This window comes from Ixodes scapularis, unplaced genomic scaffold (assembly GCF_016920785.2).
Source record: "Ixodes scapularis isolate PalLabHiFi unplaced genomic scaffold, ASM1692078v2 PGA_scaffold12__126_contigs__length_90152505, whole genome shotgun sequence".
NCBI classification, from domain to species: Eukaryota; Metazoa; Arthropoda; class Arachnida; order Ixodida; family Ixodidae; genus Ixodes; species Ixodes scapularis.
The window spans coordinates 67914800-67934454 of record NW_024609838.1 but is presented as its reverse complement, the minus strand read 5'-3'; the positions used below and the strand labels follow the sequence as shown (position 1 = coordinate 67934454).

At 47.4% G+C, this 19655-nt stretch overlaps 1 pseudogene; it reads right to left on the bottom strand.

Moving 5' to 3' along the window:
* Window positions 1–18172, bottom strand: part of LOC8028327 — an 89211-nt pseudogene extending 71039 nt beyond the window's left edge.
* Window positions 18173–19655: the final 1483 nt, after the last annotated feature.

Genomic DNA, 19655 nt, shown 5'->3' with positions numbered 1-19655 from the left:
ACCAGTACAAGATCTAAGGCCTCGCACAATTTCTCTAACATTCTTCCTGTCGCATCTGTGAAAGCATCAAGTTCTTCCAAGTGAGCAGTCATTTCTCCTATGATTAGTATCTCATGTTCTTTCACGATTTTCTCGATGTCTCCTTTTATGCATCTTTGTTCTGCCTTTTCCTTTCTCACATCATTTCCTGTCCCCAAATATACAAATACCAAGAATGATGTCACACCCCCAATTCAACCCCAATGTTCCCTACAATCTTCTTTGACTCCCTTCCAAACTTGTCCTTTCACTAATGCCCCTAGACCTCTCCCTTTCCGTTTCTTTCCTTTTCTGTTGCAACCTATCCACGTGTACTCAGGCATGGGAAGTAGTTTTGCCATATGTCTCTTAAATGTGTCTCCGCGGCCCCGTATACTATTAAAGTTTTCCTTTGGGTTAGGTCCTCAATTTCTATCCACTTCACCTGCCTATTCCTAACCCTCGCATGTTTATGAACCCTACAATCAGTTGTTTTTTTTTTTTTTCTCCCGCGAGTCTTGGGTCTGCCCTTCTTTGTTGCCTCTTCCCTTGTCAGACAGGGGAAGAGTGCGCAAAGGTGATTGTTGCTGACCGTACATTCGCAGTCCGCTAAATGTACGGCACTACACGTGTATTTCTTATATATTTAAGCATCGTTTCGTCGCCATGTGCCTGAAATACTTTTCGCAACATTAAAGGCTATAATTTCCGATAGATCGGAAATGATAACCTTAAGTCAGCCTGCTTCGAGGTCTACCCACTATCCTTCAATCAAAGACAATCATAGTTTGGCGTTCTGACGTCACCACAACCCCTGCAAAAGAAGCAGACGAACTTGCTCTCCGCATAGACCTCTCCAATAATCATCTTCTGGGCGCCGCCATCTTTGTCTAGTGGACTGTAGAAGGAGTTCTGAGCGTGCGCAGTAACTCTTTCGCACGAAATATGGGACGCCGCGCATGCGTACACGGCCCGGTAACTAAGCATTTTTTAACCTAGGTAATAGGCGCTGTAAAAGTATATATGCATTAACATCTTCAGAAACGCAGGGCCGTTGCCTATCTTTACGTTCACGTTTCTTGCTTCCTGATTGACCCTTGGGCGTTCGTATCGGCTCATGTCGTAATCCCATTGGTTACGGCGATAATAGGATGCATGGGATTCGCGACATTTCGCGTTTTTTTATCCGCCCGTAACTACAGCGGTAAATGAGGGCGCTCCAATTAAAACCTGATTGCCAGGCAGAAAAAAAAAACTGCTTGGGAAATATATTTTTTTCGTCGTAGGTTGCCAGTGCTTGAGTGCTGCAGGATTCCATGGTACGCTTTTGTAGAGTACAAAGTAGCGGTCAAAAAGGAGCAGATTGTAAGAATACACTACTGTTTTACCAGTTGTCAACGTTGGGCGATGCGGAACAGAAACGGGCCTGAGTGAGTTCCTAGAGGTCATAAAAGAGAACTGTCACAATTCCTACGGATACCTCACTTGCTGAACCAAGTTATATTAAAATGCTGCTTGCAAATTCTGGTTACTTTTGCTCACGTATGCGCCCGGCAGCAGGGATGCAGAACTGCTCGGAATAACGATCAACCGAGAGGTACGAACACAAGCACTCACCGCACACTTCTTCGTCGCTACCGTCGCCACAGTCATCCTCGTTGTCACAAACCCAGCGTTTGGCGATGCATCGTGTATTGTTGCACGAAAACTGGTCTGTACTGCACTTTTCTGCACGGAAGAAGCACTCGGTCATATGGAAAAAAAATCAATTTACTCGCTATCACATGTTTGCTGTTACGCTTCCGAGTCTGAGGCAGACATCTATCTAAACCTGATTCAATAAATGTAGCAAGTTGCATAGACAAAAAACGCAAAAGACATAGGCAAAATGCAGGAAAATGTAGAAAAAGCGGTGATTAAATTGTTCACGCCATGACGTAAAACGGTAAAGTGGCATTTCTAACTGCACTTAAACGGTTAAGTGAAAAGGCGCAGTCGCCTCTGAGAGTATAATTGTGTTAAAAGACAAAACGGCAGAAATCACCTAAAGGACTGTAAATAAAGCTATAGTGTGGCAAACGTTTTCATGAGTTTTTACTGCGAAGCTGTATATGACTCGTTGCTCGAGTTTTTTTGTTTGTTTTTTTTCGTGTCCGTCGACAAAACAGTAATCGACAGAATAAAGAGTTTTTGTAGACAGCGTTTCCCCCTCAAACGAAGAAGCAACTACTGCACTTGCGCAATGATGGCCTTGACAGTAGTAGCGAGTTTTAGTAGACCGTGTTTCCCGCTCCGCTAAGTCCCTCCGCTACCCGGAACTCTACAGGCTACAGTCAAGGCCATCGGCGCGCAGGCGCAGTGGCGGTTTCTTCGTAGCGGAGGGCTAGCGGAGGGGGAAACACGGTCTACTAAAACTCCCTAGTGTTCTGGATATCGTAGTGGGTTGCGGAGAGCGTTGCGGGACGGCGAAAGCTATCTAGCAAAACTCCCTAATAGTCGACAGTAAACAATCGCGCGCGCTTTATCACCATTCGCTCGAGCCTGGTCTCTTATTGTGTGGTTTCGACACTTGTTTCAATATGAAAACCAGAAAACAAGTGTCAAAACCGCGTGATAAATCATAAGCACGTAGCGCTCCCCGCATGTGTTTAATGGTAAAGATTGCGGTTTCATAAGCTGCTGTGGCAACGGCGGAGTACGAAGTATGGAGTGACGTCATTAGTGCCGCTAACAATGCGATGCACCTTGCGCTCCCGCATGCGGTTCTCGGTAAAGATTGCGGTTGCAAAATCTGCCGCAGCAGCGGCAACGTGAGCAGTCTTCATATATAAAAAGTTTTGGTACAGTGCATTTACTTTTCTTTCGTCAATCATTTGTTACAGGCTCTTTTGCTGTTTACAAACATGAACTGCCGCTTGCGTCCCAAGTGACTTCCGGTTGCACCGTCTCTGTAAGTCTGTTGAGCTTGCTTATGTCATCAGTGCTAGAAAGCATAAATGCTAGACGGACAAGAATGTGCCATATTTCATTTTAGGAGGCCAAGTCGGTTTACAAGAATACTCAAAACATTTTAACGGATCTCGCACTCCTTTGTTCTTTTGGCATTCACCTGAATAATTGGTGGTTAAACGTTTCTTCTACATTTTAAGCAGCGGTGTTAAGGTGGCCTTTGCTCATTATTTTTATAAAACTGAAGTTCTGTGGGACGTCAAAAACTGGAGCGTCACATTCACAGTGCCGTTTGCCATAAAAAAGGCTCATATAGTGTAGTGGTGAATCGTTGCAGGTCATACCTGCAACGATTCACCACTACACTTCGCTTCGCTGTCCAACCCCCTTCACAGCGTGAATTGGAACCTTCTTTTCTTTTTTTATAATTTTCGACAATTGTTTTTGGATATGTTGCCGATCTTCGCGAAAATAGGTAATAGCGTCGAGTTCGGGGTACTGGCACGAAAGAGACACTTTCGTTTGTTTACTTTGGTGGTGCGCAAATAAAACCAACTCTTCAGAACGAGCCCCAAAACAAGCCGGATTCCGTCCGATCGTCGTGAAGTGATGGTTGTCGACACTGTATATTGGATATGTTGCGTTATTTGTGACCTTTCTCAAATCCTGTTCGGATAACGTGCCACTGTGGGTTACGTAAAATACATGTTGTTCGACTGATGAGATTTGTTGAATTTCACGTTGTGAGCAGGGAATTTCTATTTTGGCTTCATGTTCAAAGCTCTAACTATATACAACCGTTATCGACCGGGTGGTCTAAGCCAGACAAAAGCGTTAAAACAATACAGGTTCTAAAACGACTGTTTTAGATATTCGTTTCTCCCTCGGGCAATTCAAGATGGAACGAATTACCAAATGATGTCATCGTCAACACAATTGTTACTAATTTTGTATCTGCTGTCGGATTTGTACTTAATTCAGTTGTCATTTATAAATCTGCATCTTGGTAACATGTCTGTACCCATTCCTAGCATGGCTCCTTGAGTGGAGCCAGTAGTATTCCCAAATAAGTGGGCCATGCATTTTAGCTATCCTGCGTGGTTAAATATTCTTGACAGTTAAAGGAGCTATGCAACAATTTTTGTACTTTGCGCAAATACCGCTTAAAACGGATCCCTAACGTTAATGACCTACGAAACACGCGTTCGTTTTTCACCCCACGCAATAGAAGTCCCAGAAAAAAATTTAAGAAAAACGAGCAGCGTTCACCCCCTCAACTCGCAGCCAGAACAAGTGGCCACGTGATCTGGAGCCGATTATATGCCGCCAGTTTTGATCATAGCCACGCGCTGGGGTTGGCAAAGCGCAGGACACGCGCTGAGTTCCAGACATTGTTATGGCTCGGCTGTTGTCGTCGTTGCAGCGATTGGACACGGGTCACAACCCGAATGCTTCTCGAGCTATCAATTGTCACGAGCCGAAGTCGAGTGCTCACGCAATGCTCGGGTCCAATCTATGAACCGCATTCAAATATCGTCACTTGGGTGTACTGCGATCCCCGAGTTACGTCATCAAATTTTGCAAAGGAGAGATTGAATGAAAATGATCGCTTTTGTCCTTGAAATTACACCGCAACAAAGGAGTTTCTTGGCCAATGGCGTTGCGTGTGAGTATCCTTGAGTCCCAGCTGTGCCAGTAAGCTCGTGTAGAGAGAAAAACATTCCAATTGAATATCGTTGCACAGCTCCTTTAAGACCTTTGTATATTGACACGGGTGAGTGTATGGTGTCGTAAAATATAAACATAAAATAAAACAAACATCAACGTTAAATTTGTTTTGTCGCACACGGAATTACCGAAAAATTGAAAAAATAAAACGCGGCAATTTAGCCGCCACCAGCGTCCGGAATTGTGCATACGCAGGCTACCACAGCCCCTTGATCAGAAAATCCACAGCCCAGCGCGGCCGGGCAACACTTACGTACACTCTCAAAACCAGGGATGCGCGCTGTAAATCACTTCGTTCAAGACTGCCACTGGAAAGGTCTACTCTATACCAACGTTACTAAACCACTCGGCTGGGAAACTGCCATAGAGCCTGCTCTGAAAAAGCGGCACCGATCCGTACTTGAGAACCGAAGCAATGGCGATCGCGACGCCGCCATTTCTCCCGCAGCGGCCACTCGAGGAACTGCACGCGACTTCTGCTTTGGCTTTAATCGGCCATTTGGGCGCTGAAACAGATACGGTGGAAGGGGTTTCAGGCAGACTTGTACGTAGTTCAACTACTCTACTCAAGTTACTGTAGTTTAACTACTTTTCTGAGTTGTTTAGTAACTTCTAATTACATTTTCACTTGGTAATTAGTAGTTCAATTACTTTTTAGTTACTTGTACTCAAGTATATACTTTCGAAATCTAATAGTTGTTTTGCCTATCAACAAACATTCCCGCACAAAAAGATATGAGATGCTGGAAGATCAGCTGTTATTTGCAAAGGAAGGGAAGCATGTTGCGTAGGAAAGGGGGGGGTGAAGGAAATGGTTTGGAGAGTGCGAACCGCCCCCCCCCCCCCCCTTACTGCAATAACACTGCACGAGGCGCGAGGAGCGAACAGACACGACGCAGAAGAGGCCGAGTAACTGCGGGATGAGCGCCGAAGACTGGCGTTTCTCCGTGTCCCGAAGCTCAAGGAGACTTGACTTCAGGCACGTAGCCAGGGGGGAGGCCCCTGGGGCCCGGGCCCACCCCCCCCCCCCTCCCCCCCGGAATTTTTCGTTTTGCTGGAACATCCTCTCCCCCCTCTCCCTCATGCAGCATTTTGTCATTTTGTCATAAAATATTTGTTTACAGGGTTTTGCGGCACTATCAATATTGTTTTTATACAGCCATGTCAAATCGGTGACTTCTGGTAGCGAGTCCCGGCCCGGGTGCATCCTACCTTCGGTGATTATACGCGGCGCGTCCACTTTGCCGGTGGTTGGTAGCCCTGAAACCCCATCCACTGTATACGTTTGGCGCCAAAATGGTCGATCAAAGCCAAAATTGAACACTAACCGAGGACGCTATCGAATGCGATGTTCTGACTACTGCGAGATGGCGCGCCACCGGTCCTTACGCTACTCGACTAGAGCGAATAAGTGCAGCCTTGCAGTTCCCGGTGTGGCCGCTGCGGAAGAATTGGCGGCGTTGCGATCGCGTTTAGTTCAGTTCTTATGTTCTGATCGAAGCCACTTTTTTTAATGCAGGCTTTTATGGCGATTTCCCTACTGAGTGTTCTAATAACGTTGGTTCCGCCCTTGTTCCCTCTTTTCTTGTTAGACAGGGTGCACAAAGGCGATTGTTGCCGACCGCACATTCACAGTCTGCTAAATGCAGAGCACTGCAGTGTACTCCCTATTTTTTAAGCTTCGTTTTTTCGCCATGAGCATGAAACACTTTTCGCAACAATAAAGTATATAATTTCCCATAGATGAGGAACGATAGCCTTAAAAGGCAGCCTGCTTTGAGGTCTACCCAGTATCTTTCCATCAGAGCCAATCAAAGCTCGGCGCTCTGACGTCGCCATAGCCCTTGAAAAAGAAGCAGACAAACTTGCGCTTCTCATAGGCCTTTCCAATAATCGTCTTCTGGGCGCTGTCATCTTTGTCTACTGAACTGTGGAAGGAGATCTGGACGTGCGCAGTAACTCATTCGCACGAAATCTGAGACGCCGCGCATGCGTCCACGGCCCAGTGACTAGGAATTTTTCTCCTGGGTAATAAGCGCTGAAAACGTCTATAGTCCTTAACATCTTAAGGAAGGCGAGGTCTATTTTTGCGTTCACGTTTCCTGCTTCCTCAATGGTCTTTCGGCGTTCATATCGGCTCATGTCGCAATCCCATTGGCTGCGGAAATGATAGAATGTGCGGCACTCGCGAAACCTCGCGTTTCTTTTTCGGCCAATGACTAGGGTGGTAAAGGAGGGCGCTCCAGTCAAAATACAATTGCGAAAAAAAAACAGCTTGTGAAATATATATGTATATATTATCTCATTTTTTTGTAGGTTGCCAATGCTTGAGTGTTTCAGAATTCCATGGTACGCTTTAGTAGAGTACAGAGTAGAGGTCAAAGGGGAGTAGATTGTAAGAGTACAGTTTTGTATCACCAGGATAGCTAGGTTCGACATTGTACATGTTCCTTTTAAAAGTACACGGAAGTGACGTCTTCACGTCTGATTGGTTGGAAGCAAAAGTGACGCAATTACCCTAGAAAAAGGGGGGCGGAGTCGGCTAAACTGGGCGCTGTACCACGAGCATAGCCTCGCGGTGCGGGAATAAAAGACGACGACGAGCCAGTCGTTCCTATCTCATCCTGGCGTACAGTCCATCATCCGTAGGCGCTCGTAATAGAACGATACATGGTGTCAGAAGTGATCTTCAGTCTCCACGCACCATGACTGATCTTCCGCCACCAGAACCGCTGCGGCTGGGAGAGCACGCTGCAGAGAATTGGAAAAAATTCAAGCAGCGGATGGAACTCTTCCTTCTGGCTACAGAGCCCAAGGAAGGTCGCAACCAGCAACAAAAAGCCGCTATCTTTCTGCACGTCGCTGGGCAAGAAGCCATTGAGGTATTTAACACGTTTGGTTTGTCAGCTGAAGAAGCCCAAGATTACGATGTCCTGGTACGGAGGTTCGAAGCCTACTGCCTTCCGAGATGCAATGAGACGTTCGAACGCTATGTGTTCCGAACGAGGCGACAAGAGGAAGGAGAAGCTTTCGAACATTTCTACCGCGATATTCAGCTGAAAGCAGCGACCTGTGGATTTGGCGACCTAAAGGACTCCATGCTACGAGACCAGATCGTGTATCGAACGTCAAGCAAGAAGATTCGAGAGAAACTCCTGCGGAAAAAGGATTTGACTTTAGAAATAGCAGTTGAATGCTGCAAGGCCGAAGAAACAGCCAATGTCCACAACAAAACATGGAATGACGCGGCAGTTAAAGGGTCAAGTGAAGCAGCGGCCAAGGTGGAAATCGTTAAGACAGTCAAGCAGCAGCAGAAAGACAAGTCGAGATGTCGCTTCTGCAACCAAGCTCACGCGCCAAGGCAATGTCCAGCCTACAGAAAGACATGCTCAAAATGCAGGAAGAAAAATCATTTTGCAGTATGTTGCAAGACTAAGCAGTCTGGCGTACATGACGTTGAAGAAACCAGTGAGGCAAGCAGCGATTTTGATGTGCTTGAGATTTTGTCAACCAGCAGCGTGCATTCGGTCGGCAACCGTGACTGGACCGTGAATACTACGATAGAAGGGAAGCAGGTAGAGCTTAAAGTGGACACCGGTGCACAGGCCAATCTGCTCCCTCGAACATTGTTTATGAAGATCAAACAAAAGCAGCGGCCTCAACACACGACTGCAACTCTGCATAGCTACGGAGGTGGCATCTTACAACATCTGGGAAAAGTCCGCCTGTCGGTATCTGTCGGCAGAAAACAAGGTTTCATCGATTTCTTTATAGTAAAGAAGGGCAGGCAAGCCATCATGGGCCTGAAAGCATGCGAGCACTTTGGCCTCGTCAACCGGGTCAACACTGTAGAGCACGAGAACCAGCAGCGCCAACAAGTAGAGCGCGAGTTCCCCGGTCTCTTTCGTGGTCTCGGTTGCACAAAGAGAGCCTACAAGATGGTTCTTCGCGACAACTCCACACCGGTGATCCAGCCAGCACGCCGGGTGGCGCACGCGCTACGTGCGCCTCTGAAGGCAGAGCTCGACCGAATGGAGACAGCAGGTGTCATCGCGAAGGCACCAGAACCGTCCGACTGGGTGAGCCCCTTGGTTATAGTACGAAAGAAAAACAACAACTTAAGATTATGCATGGATCCCCGTCACGTAAACAAAGCACTCAAGCGAGAGCATTTTCAGCTGCCTCGGAGAGAGGAAATTGAAGCAGACTTGGCACATGCCGCATACTTTAGCCGGCTCGACGCCAACAGCGGTTTCCATCAAATACCGTTGGATGACAGTACATCTCGAATATGTACCTTCAGCACTCCTTTTGGTCGCTACAGGTTTCTCAGACTACCCTTTGGAATCGCTTCAGCCCCCGAGGTGTTTCAGCGCACTATGAGTTACCTTTTGGATGGACTTCCAGGTGTGCGGGTGTATATTGATGATGTCCTGATTTGGGGCGAAACAAGGGAAGAACATGACCAACGATTGCGTGCTGTGCTTCATGCTCTACAAACAGAAGGGTTAACTCTTAACTTGGAGAAGTGCATCTTCGGGGTCACAGAAATCACCTACTTAGGAGATAAAATAAGCGCAGCTGGCATTGAGCCAAATCCAGAACTTGTGAAATGTGTTGCAGCCCTACCAACTCCAACGAGTAAGAAAGAGGTTCAGCAGTTGCTAGGAGCTGTTAACTACTTTGGAAAGTACTTGCCAAACCTGTCAACGCAGACAGAGTCGTTGCGTCAACTTATTCGACAAGACACTATTTTTGAATGGCAGAAGGTTCATGAAACTGAGTGGCAACAACTGCGAAAATTGCTCACTGAGGCACCGGTCCTGGCAATTTTTGATCCCTCTCGACCCACCAAAGTCTCAACAGATGCCTCTGCATTTGCTCTCGGTGCTGCCTTGTTCCAGCATGATGGAAAAGATTGGAAAGTGGTGGCGTACTCATCACGAGTACTCACAGACACAGAGCGTAGATATGCTCAGATCGAAAAGGAGGCTCTGGGAATTGTATTTGGGTGCGAAAGATTTACCGAATTCATACTCGGAAGAAAAATATTCGTTGAATCTGACCATCAACCCTTGATCGCTCTTGCAAAGAAAAACTTAGGCGACCTGCCACCAAGGTTGCAACGACTATTTCTTCGTTTGCTTAAGTTCGAATTTGATTTACAGTTTGTCCCTGGAAAGAAGCTGGTGATCGCGGACACACTCTCCCGAATCTCCGGTGGTTCCCAAGCAGAAGACGACACGACCGACGTCGAAATACATGCAAATGCAGTGTTTTCAACACTGGTAGGCAGCCGGACCCTGGGCAGCCTGCAGGCAGCCACAGCAGGCGATCCCGTCCTGCAGGAGGCAATTGCCAGTTTAGAAGCTGGAACTCCAGTTCGGGGTGAGCTGAAGTCCGTTATGACAGAGCTTTCGGTCATCAATGGAGTCTTGTTGAAAGGAAACAAAGTTGTAATACCAGCAGCAATGCGCAAAGAAATACTTACAAGAATACACCAGGGTCACCTAGGCCTCAACAAATGTAAATCAAGAGCAAGGAACTTAGTCTACTGGCCAGGTATGAATGCGGATATTACTGCATTAGTCAGAAAATGCGAGACATGCCAAATTTTCACCTACAGACACCAGGATGAGCCTCTGCATACACGTGAGGTGCCTGGTCATCCTTGGGGTCGGGTTGGGGCTGACTTGTTCGAACTTGGTCGTAAACATTACCTAGTGGTGTATGACGCGTACTCAAATTATCCCGAAGTGGAGGAGCTTCGTGACACAACTGCTAATGGTGTGATCTCCAAACTGTCAGAAATATTTGCACGTCATGGAATACCATTAGAAGTTTGCACAGACGGAGGGCCACAGTTTTCTGCAAAAGAATTCAAAGACTTCTCAACGCGGTATGATTTTATTCATACAGTGTCAAGCCCTGGGTATCCCCGCTCCAATGGCCTCGCGGAGAAAGGCGTCCAGGTGGTGAAGCGGCTACTCCGAAAAGCACAATCAACAAAAGAGGACTTCTGGCTCGGCTTGCTTAGCTACCGTACGGCTCCGCTGGAAGGCGGTCGCTCTCCATCGGAGCTTTTGATGGGTCGTGGTATTCGAAGCCTGCTTCCAGACTTCTTTTCGGATCCAGCACCGCCTGTTCAAAAGCACACCCAGAACCTCAAAAAAGGACGACATCTAGAGCCGCTGCAGCCAGGAGACACCGTCCGTATCCTAAACGATGGAAAATGGGCTACGAAAGCAACTGTCGAGTCCTACGTCGCTCCTAGATCGTACAGCGTCGTCACAGAAGATGGCAGGACGTTCCGTCGCAACAGGCAACATCTCCTGAAAGTTGACGAAGAATATGATTCAAGGACAACAGAAGAAAACGACGACTCGGAATCGGAAGACGATGGGGGACCGCAGTCGCCTGGACCAGACGGTACAGATGAAGAGACAGAGGACCAGGAAGCACCGCAAGCTCAGACGCAGCAGGGGCCCTCATCACGCCGATCGGGCAGAAGCAGACAGCCTCCACGGAGACTAAGTTATGATGAGTCGTTCCAGCAAATGCCGTAGTTTTTTTTTTTCTTTCTTCTCTTTTTTTCTCTCTCTTGTCCCTGTTTTTTTTTTTTTATTTTTGACTAGCGTCTTTGTGTCATCTTAATTTTGCACTTTTTTTTTAAATGCAGAGAAAAGAGGATGTACCACGAGCATAGCCTCGCGGTGCGGGAATAAAAGACGACGACGAGCCAGTCGTTCCTATCTCATCCTGGCGTACAGTCCATCATCCGTAGGCGCTCGTAATAGAACGATACAGGCGCAGTCGGCTACCGGCAGTCGGCTACCGGACTGTGGAGCTTCAAGTGTTGTACACTTCGTTTCTACGACAAGGAGTGCTTCCAAAGCTTGGAGACGAGCGACGAGCACGTAGCGCGGGGAAGACAGTCGGCGTCTCTGTCCGCGTCGCGTCCGTCGCTATCGTGCGTCGTGTCAGGGTCTGGCGCGGCTGGCTCCGCTTCCCCGAGACGCCGAGCGAGAGGTACGACGTGGAGACGGACCTCAGGCCACCCGGTAGGATATTCGGCGTCATCGGCTGCGTGAACGAAACGATGATCGCCATCGTCGGCCCGTCCAAGAACGATCCCACCGCCACGAAGCCGGTGCACTGTGCCGCAAGCATTTCTACGCCCCCAACGCTGGATCCCTGGGTTCTGCAGCGCGAGCTTTCGCTCCACGTGCTCCGAGCTGGTGTGCGCTTACCACTCGGCCACCGATCACCCCCCCCCCCCCCCCCCCCCCATTTTGAGTATTGTTTCATATCCCCTGTACGTGGTTTTAAACATCCCGTTATTACCTTCTGTATTATGACCACATCACTCAGGTGTGCCTCTTGATCTTAGTATTGGGATTTCTGTCAATTAAAATCTCTCAAGTCAATCCAGGTTTCTCCCTCCCCCTTACTTTTTGTCACGGTGCCTATTTAAGCACTTTCTGGAAAATAAAAATTTCAGTTTTGTTTAAGGCCTTTCGGTGTATGTGTCCTTTTTTACGTAGAGTATCGGGGTTTATGTTACGTTGCACAGCTAGCTTATTTTTGAAAGGGCTTTATTTTTAGAATGTAAAACCGTAACTTTGAAACGCAAAATGATATGAAACAGGTTTTGCAATATTTTATTCTCGAAAGTAAAAATGAACACACTAGCATAGCATAACGTAAACCCTTGGAGATTCTTAAATCGCACGTTATGTCAAACATTGATTTCTTAATTGAACACGAGCACACTACCTCTAGGTTGTATTTCGTAACATTTCTATTAATATACACGAAGGCCTGCCATATTCGAGGCAAGATTAAATGCAGCTAGACAATAATATACTGTAAGCGACATTTTTTTGCGGGCTCAATATTTCGCGATTTAGGTTAAAGCTGAAGCCTTGGAATAATTCGCGGGTTCTAATTTTCGCGACGCGGTGGGATCTCAATATAGATCTTACCGGAATGGACCTTTTCCACATACCGACGGCACCAGGCGGTGGCTGCACGAACTAAAAATCGAGGAAGTGACCTACCTGCGCTACCAATCGATATTGGGAGCTATGCTACCAGTTTCTTCGCTCTCTGAGCAGCGGCGCCTGCCCAATACGACTTTAAAGAGGGGCATCCGTGGCGTCCACCCAAACGTCGTGTTTTCCTTTCCGTCGACGTTCTTTTTTTGTGTAACACAATTATATATATGCTGCAGTTACGTGTTCTACTCGCTGATATATAGCCTCCTTCCGAATTTCCTCGATTTTTCGTTCCGACTTCCGCCGCTTGGCATCGGGCGACCGCGCGTGCGCAGAACGCTTCTCGGAAAAGGTCCATTGTTCGCGGGACCTATTTTTGCGAATCGTAGGCGATTCGCGAAAATTAAGTATTTTACAGTATATACAAAAAAGACGTGGCGAAATTTGCTGCTGAGGCATTCGAGACAAGATGACAGTAGCTGCTGTTGCAAGTTATGACTACACTGTAGGTCTCAAAAAAGGTGAGCGTGCAGGCGAGCTCGTGAAAAGTAGACATACCTTGACCAGAGACAAGGAAGGAAAAGAAAGGCGCGTCTCCGAACACGGAGCTGTTTTTGGAGACGCTGTTTGTTGACCCTTCCTCTTAAGAATCTTATTTATTCCCTGTCTCAGGGTAAGTCATATCAACCGAATGTTTCTTGGGTTCAAAAAAGCAAGCAGGCGTCTTTGCTTCCGCGCCTTCATTACGCGCCAGGACCGCGAAACGCTGGCAGCGGGAGCTCTTTATGTGCAGCCATCAACCCCGCAATCCTGGCTTGCTCAAACATGTTGCTTTAAAGAAGGCGCGAAGCGCGCATCCCGCATTCCTTGTAATATTGAAACAACTTTCTCTCCAATTAACTTTTAAATGTATTGCAAAAGGACACAAAAAAGCGGTTTGTTTTAACAACGCCCAACAGGTTTTTATTGTTTTTCAACACTTTCACCTGTACTAGGACAGATGCGACGGCCAGCGACGCGCAGGATTGGTTGCCGTTTCTTGACTAAACGCAGGAGCTGCTCCGCGCGTCGTAGTAAATCCTACCCCGTATCCCGCGCGTAGGGACGCCTCAGGGAGTGCGTAGCTAGTTCCGCTCGTCGGTGGTTGGCTCCGGACGTCGCTCAAACGGGTGACAGGTGTCAAGTTTGCGATGACGTAGCGGCGTCAAAGTGGGCAGAGCCGCCACGTGAGTGTTGCTAGGATACGCTCCTCCTTTGCATTACGTCACTTCCATGTACATTTTCTCAAATGTCGAACCTAGCCTTCCAATTGGCACCGTTTGTGTGATGCGGAAGACAAACGTGGTCTTAGTGAGTTCCCAGGGGTCATAAAAGAAAGCCATCACATTTCCTACAGATACCATACTTGCTGAACCAAGTTATATTAATGCTGCCTGCAGATTCTGGTCACTTTTACTCACGTACGTGGCTTACAGCGGTGCTGAGAAAGTGCTCGGAACAGCGATCAAACGAAACGTACGAAAACAAGCACTCACCGCAAGCTTTCTCGTCGCTGCCGTCGCCACAGTCGTCGTCGCCGTCACAAACATTGCGTTTGTCGATGCACAGGCTGTTGTTGCAAGAAAACTGGTCTGCACTGCACGGGCCTGCATGAAACAAGCACGCGGTCAAATAGAAAAAAATTATATATATATATATATATATATATATATATATATATATATATATATATATATATATATATATATATATATATATATATATAATGTTGCTTAGAGGAAGAGAAAGGGCGCGCCTGAAAAATGGCTATCACTCTAAGAAATGCTTGCTCGTCTACTTACCCGCAAAACACTCGAAGAGCCAATCTTTGCGATCTACGAACCCAGCTCAGCAAATGATGAGCTGGAACATCCATTCAGACCTCAAAATGAAGTCTGCGCTGTGGCATTACGCAATGCAAGCGTGACGCTTTGCATTGCGTAACGCCATAGCGCAGACTTCATGTTTAGGTCTAAACGAATATTTCCCCTCATCATTCGCTGAGCTGATTTCGTAGATTGCAGAGATTGGCTCTTTGAGTGTTTTGCGGGTAAGCATACGCGCAGGCATTTCTTAGAGTCTAGGATGCTCGACAGCTCGAGCTGAGCCGGGCAGTTTGAAATAAAAGCCAACCGCCAGAGGCTGGCCTCCTGGACTGCTTCTTCCAACGGCAACACCGTAACACTTTATGTATAAGTATAAAACACCCCACCGGTTCGGAACCGGAGTATTACGTCACGGTCATCGGCAAACACGTTGTGTGAGATTACGCGCCGAAGATATGGACAACAACATTTTAAAGGCTGAATATTCCTACTAATTCATTGTACGACCACTCGTTCTCTGCTTGTGTGGCTACCTGTGTCCTCAATTCGTTTTCATATTTCCTTCAGCTGTGTGTCACTAAAACCTATCTTGTCCCCTTCCTTCTGTTCTTCTGGTTCTTGCTGTGTCCTACCAAAATTAACCTTAATTCGTGTATGGTCACTCCCCGAGTTTTTCATTAATTCTTCGTCTATTTCCATGCAAACCATTCTGTTGTACGATTTGTGGGACGTTATAGAGTAGTCTAATGTTGATTGAAAGTTGTTCCTCTCCCTGTTACCTTTTAACTCACATTTGATTCGTACATTTACCAGTACCAGATCTAAGGCCTCGCATAACTCCTGTAACATTCTTTATGTCACATTTGTGAAAGCATCAAGATCCTTCAAGTGAGGATTCATATCTTCTATAATTAGTATGTCATGGTCTTTCACGATTTCCTTTGTGTCTCGATATCCCTTTATGTGTGTTACGTGCTGTGGATTTTCCTTTCTCGGGTCATTTCCTGTCCACAAATGTACAATTCCCAACAGTGTTGGCACAGCCCTAATACTACCTTTCATCCACAAATATTCCCTACAATCTTCCTTGACGATCAATCTCGTCCTTTCACCAATGCCCCTAGACCTCCCCCTTTGCGTTCCTTTCCTTCCCTGCTTCGTCCTATCCACGTGTACTCATGGCATAAAAGCGGATATTTTTATAGATTTCGTCCTCAATTTCTATTCGCTTCACACTTTTCCTGAAACCTTGCATGTTTATGAACCGTATGCATTCTGTTTAATTTTTCTTTTTCTCCTATGAGTCTCGGCCCTGCCCTTCCTTGTTGCCCCTTTCCTTGTCAGACAGGGGAAGGGTGCGCAAATGCGATTGTTGCCAACCGTACACTCACAGTCCGCTAAATGCAGGGCACTACACGTGTACTTCCTATATTTTTAAGCACCGTCTTTTCCCCATCGGCCTGAAATACGTTTCGCAACATTACGCGCTATCATTTCCCATAGACGGCGTATAGATTCCAACTCGCAAATACTGCAAAATGCTCAGTCGTATTATACGCTGTTCCACAGGCACTCGATAGATGATATCAGTGTTTCAATATGTTCTTTCATTGGTGGTTAAAGACAAGCGTAGTCTATAAGCGGTCACAACGAACTTGGTCTCCCTTAAAGGGATACTTTAACGAAATTTGAAATAGTCCCGTCGTGTTCAAAAATTGGTTGAATATGATCTACAATATCCGTAAATGACAATCGCGCGTTTATATATTGAGCCTGGTGGCTGTATTTTTCCTTATAAACGGCCCACTCTGGCAAGCGCTCAAAGAAGGCCCAGCGGAGACCACGAGACATCCAACACAATCGTGACGCAGGTCGTCTCGGGACGAGCAAAGCTACGGCGAGGCTGACGCCGAGAGGATGGCCTAGTCGTTCCAGCCACCGAAGCGTCTGCTTTTGTACGAATTTTGAGTGACGGGTTAATCTTCTGTAATCTAATTGTAGGGGGACAATAGCGACTTCTGCGACGCACAAAAGACATTCTCGGGAAGAGGGGAGTTCCTCCTTCCCCCCTTCTCTCGTCGTGGCCGGAGGCGAGACAACCTCCGTCACTAGCTGTCAAGGTTCCTAGACGGGCATTACAAACAAGGCGTTAGCGACATCCACCAGGTGCTCTTTGCTAATCGTTTAATTCGTTTTAAAATTCCTTTTCGTGACTTTTTATAACAAGATATTGGTATGTTCGATGTGATACTGCTAATTTGAACACATATAGACCAAAAAATGAGCGCCGAAATTTCGTTGTAGTATCCTTTTAAACACCGGTACATGACTAAACCCTTGAGTGCGCGGCGCCATCCAGCAATCCCCGCGTTGTGAGACATCACCAACGCGTAGCGGATGCGTTCGGCCGGCGCGAACGCTACTTCAAAAACACTATACACAGATACAGGCAAGCGATGACGTTCGTGTCTTTCTGGTGGTATATTGCCTGAGTACTTTTACCTCTTCCGCCGCTTTTCTACAGACCGCTCTATTTTGCAAAAAGAAAATTTAAGGGAAACGTTTTTGCGCTCTTGATACGGTACGATGGGCGCCCCGGTACGAACTGCGCATGCGCGAGTATAGTGCGGCAGCGCATGCGCAGTTCGTACCGCAGAGTCCATCGTACCGGAACGGAAGAACAAAAACGGCTCTCTAAAACATTCTAATAACATCTAAGACACATACTGTAAATCTTCGGTCACACTACTAAAACTTCGTACAAAAGTCAGTATGCAGATACCGCCAGAGGCGTGTTTCTTGCCTGTATGACTGTCGCATTGCTCATGCAAAAACTGTCTGCAGAGAGACTTGTTCGAAACACGCATATGCATGAAGCAGACGTGCTTCGAACAAGCTTGGTGCTTACCTGCAGACATTTCTGTTATCATGTCTGCATGCGACCACCATGTCGGTTGTATAAAGTAAATAGCACGACTGTGGCTTGAAGAAATAGAAGAATCGGCAGACGGCAATTTGACGACGACCTTCCTGAGCAGACGGCTACCCAACCTCGTGCAAGGTGTCGCTCCTAGCAAACGAGCTGGAAAAACCGGCTTCCCAATGGAATTACAAAGTACACCACACGGGTTCGTGCCTGTATAGCATGGGTTATACAGGCACGAATATCGTTCCCGTATACGTGCTCGTCGAGCGAGGGCATAAGTGGCAAAATCACTATCAAACCAGTATTTTTCTGCGTGCACTGACCGAAGATTGGCAACGCCGACACAAGCCACTTCTGCTTTCCAGGATAAAACCTGTGCGTCCCTTTACTTTGATACTCACTGGTTACGTGCGCCGCCCGACTCAGTTGAGTCACGCAGGAGATCGCCACGAAGAGCGGCAGAAGCGACGTCGCCTTGATCCGTCGTAGGACACCCATAGCGACCAAGACCGTTTGATTGCAACCGGCGTTCGCGGTCCGTGCAAAGGAAGCCCGAAAGGGTAGACTAAATACGCGAGAATTCCCTCTCGCAATGTTTGCTGATACGTTGTCCCTCCACGATCGTCGACGTTGCTTGCTCCGAGTGCGATCTGGACCCAGTGCTACGTTGCCGGCGAGATCGAATAATCTCGTGCGGTGCTATCGGCGGAATGCAGCCGTAGCTTTCACCTCGCATTCAAGGCTGCCGCCTGCTCCCCATGGCCGATGAGGGCGGAAGCTAGGCTTTAATCAGCAACGACAGCCGTTCCACTCATTAGCAGCGAGAGATAAACTGTAATAAACACCAAAAAAAAAAACATAATCCAGATTTTTTCTTTTCTTTTTTTTTTTTTTTTTAGAAACGACAAAGCAGTTTCTTTGAATGCTCTTTTCTAGGCCACTGAAGGGTCCTCTGTCGAAACTACGGTGCCTTGAATGCGTCTCCGACTAGTGTGTTTAGCGTCCTGTACCGAGCCCAAGTTCGTCTGCTTCTTCAGCAAAAGATGCGGTGACGTCAGATTCACGCCGAGCTCTGATTGGATGATTGAAAAAAATAGTAGGTAGACCTGAAGGCATCTAACATTGAGGTCTACCCACTATCCTTTCAATCGAGGCCAATCAGAGCTCGGCGTCATTCTGACGTCACCGCATCTCAGTTGCGCAAGAAGCAGACGACTTGCTCTCCGCATTCTGCCTGGAGTGGCAACAAATGACGTCACAGAAGCCGGAATGTCATGCTATATAGAGCCTACATTACAGAGTTTCCAACTGCTGGATCGGGGTCACGTGGTTTATAGGCCACGTTTGCGACACGAGCTTGGAGGTGGAGGTAGAAGCGTGCGCCTAACAACCTAACCTAACCTAACCTAACCTAACCTAACCTAACACCTAACAACGCAGCGCGTGCGCACTTCCGACCAATCTTGCAGGAGGCGTCCGCCATTAGATTGCCAAAAACACTCCCCATGGTTTGATACTGACCCTCTCTTCAATCTAGGCTTTCCACGTCATGCGCTCGTATGTTCCGATCCTGGCGGTCGGGCGTGGAAGTTCTGGGAGAGAAAAAAAGCACGAGGGAACGCGAGTGCCGCCGTTGTCGGGGCGCGGGGGGGGGGGGGGGGGGGGGGGGGGGGGCAACTCTTGGCTGCCTTAGTTTCCGTGGACTTTCAAGATGTAAAGCGACCTGAAGTAGAACAGGGGTCTGCCACATCCAGCGCAGCTGCAGGAACACCGCTAGGGTCGCGACAAGCAACAGCATGACACTTGTATCACGTCATCAGGCGGAAAGCGAGGTACCACTTTTTTGGGACGCGGTAAACACACCATTCCGAGACTCGTTCCAGGCACTATTGGCAACGAGATGTTAGGGTGGCACCACCTTGCGGGCTCCCTCCTGTGACGCAGTTGGTAGGATGCGACCAGACGACGCGCTATGTCAAAGCAGGTAGTGACTATGTTAGTTCACATATATGCCGATTAAAAACGGTTTATTTATTCAAGAAATGCGCATAATGTTTTTGTAATCTTTCTCATGAGTACAAGCACCTCGAAGTTGCTTTTTATATAAGGAAAACTTTAATATGTTCCAAAAAAAGAAAGCCTCGAGCCTCGCATTACAGCTTGCGCGGTGTA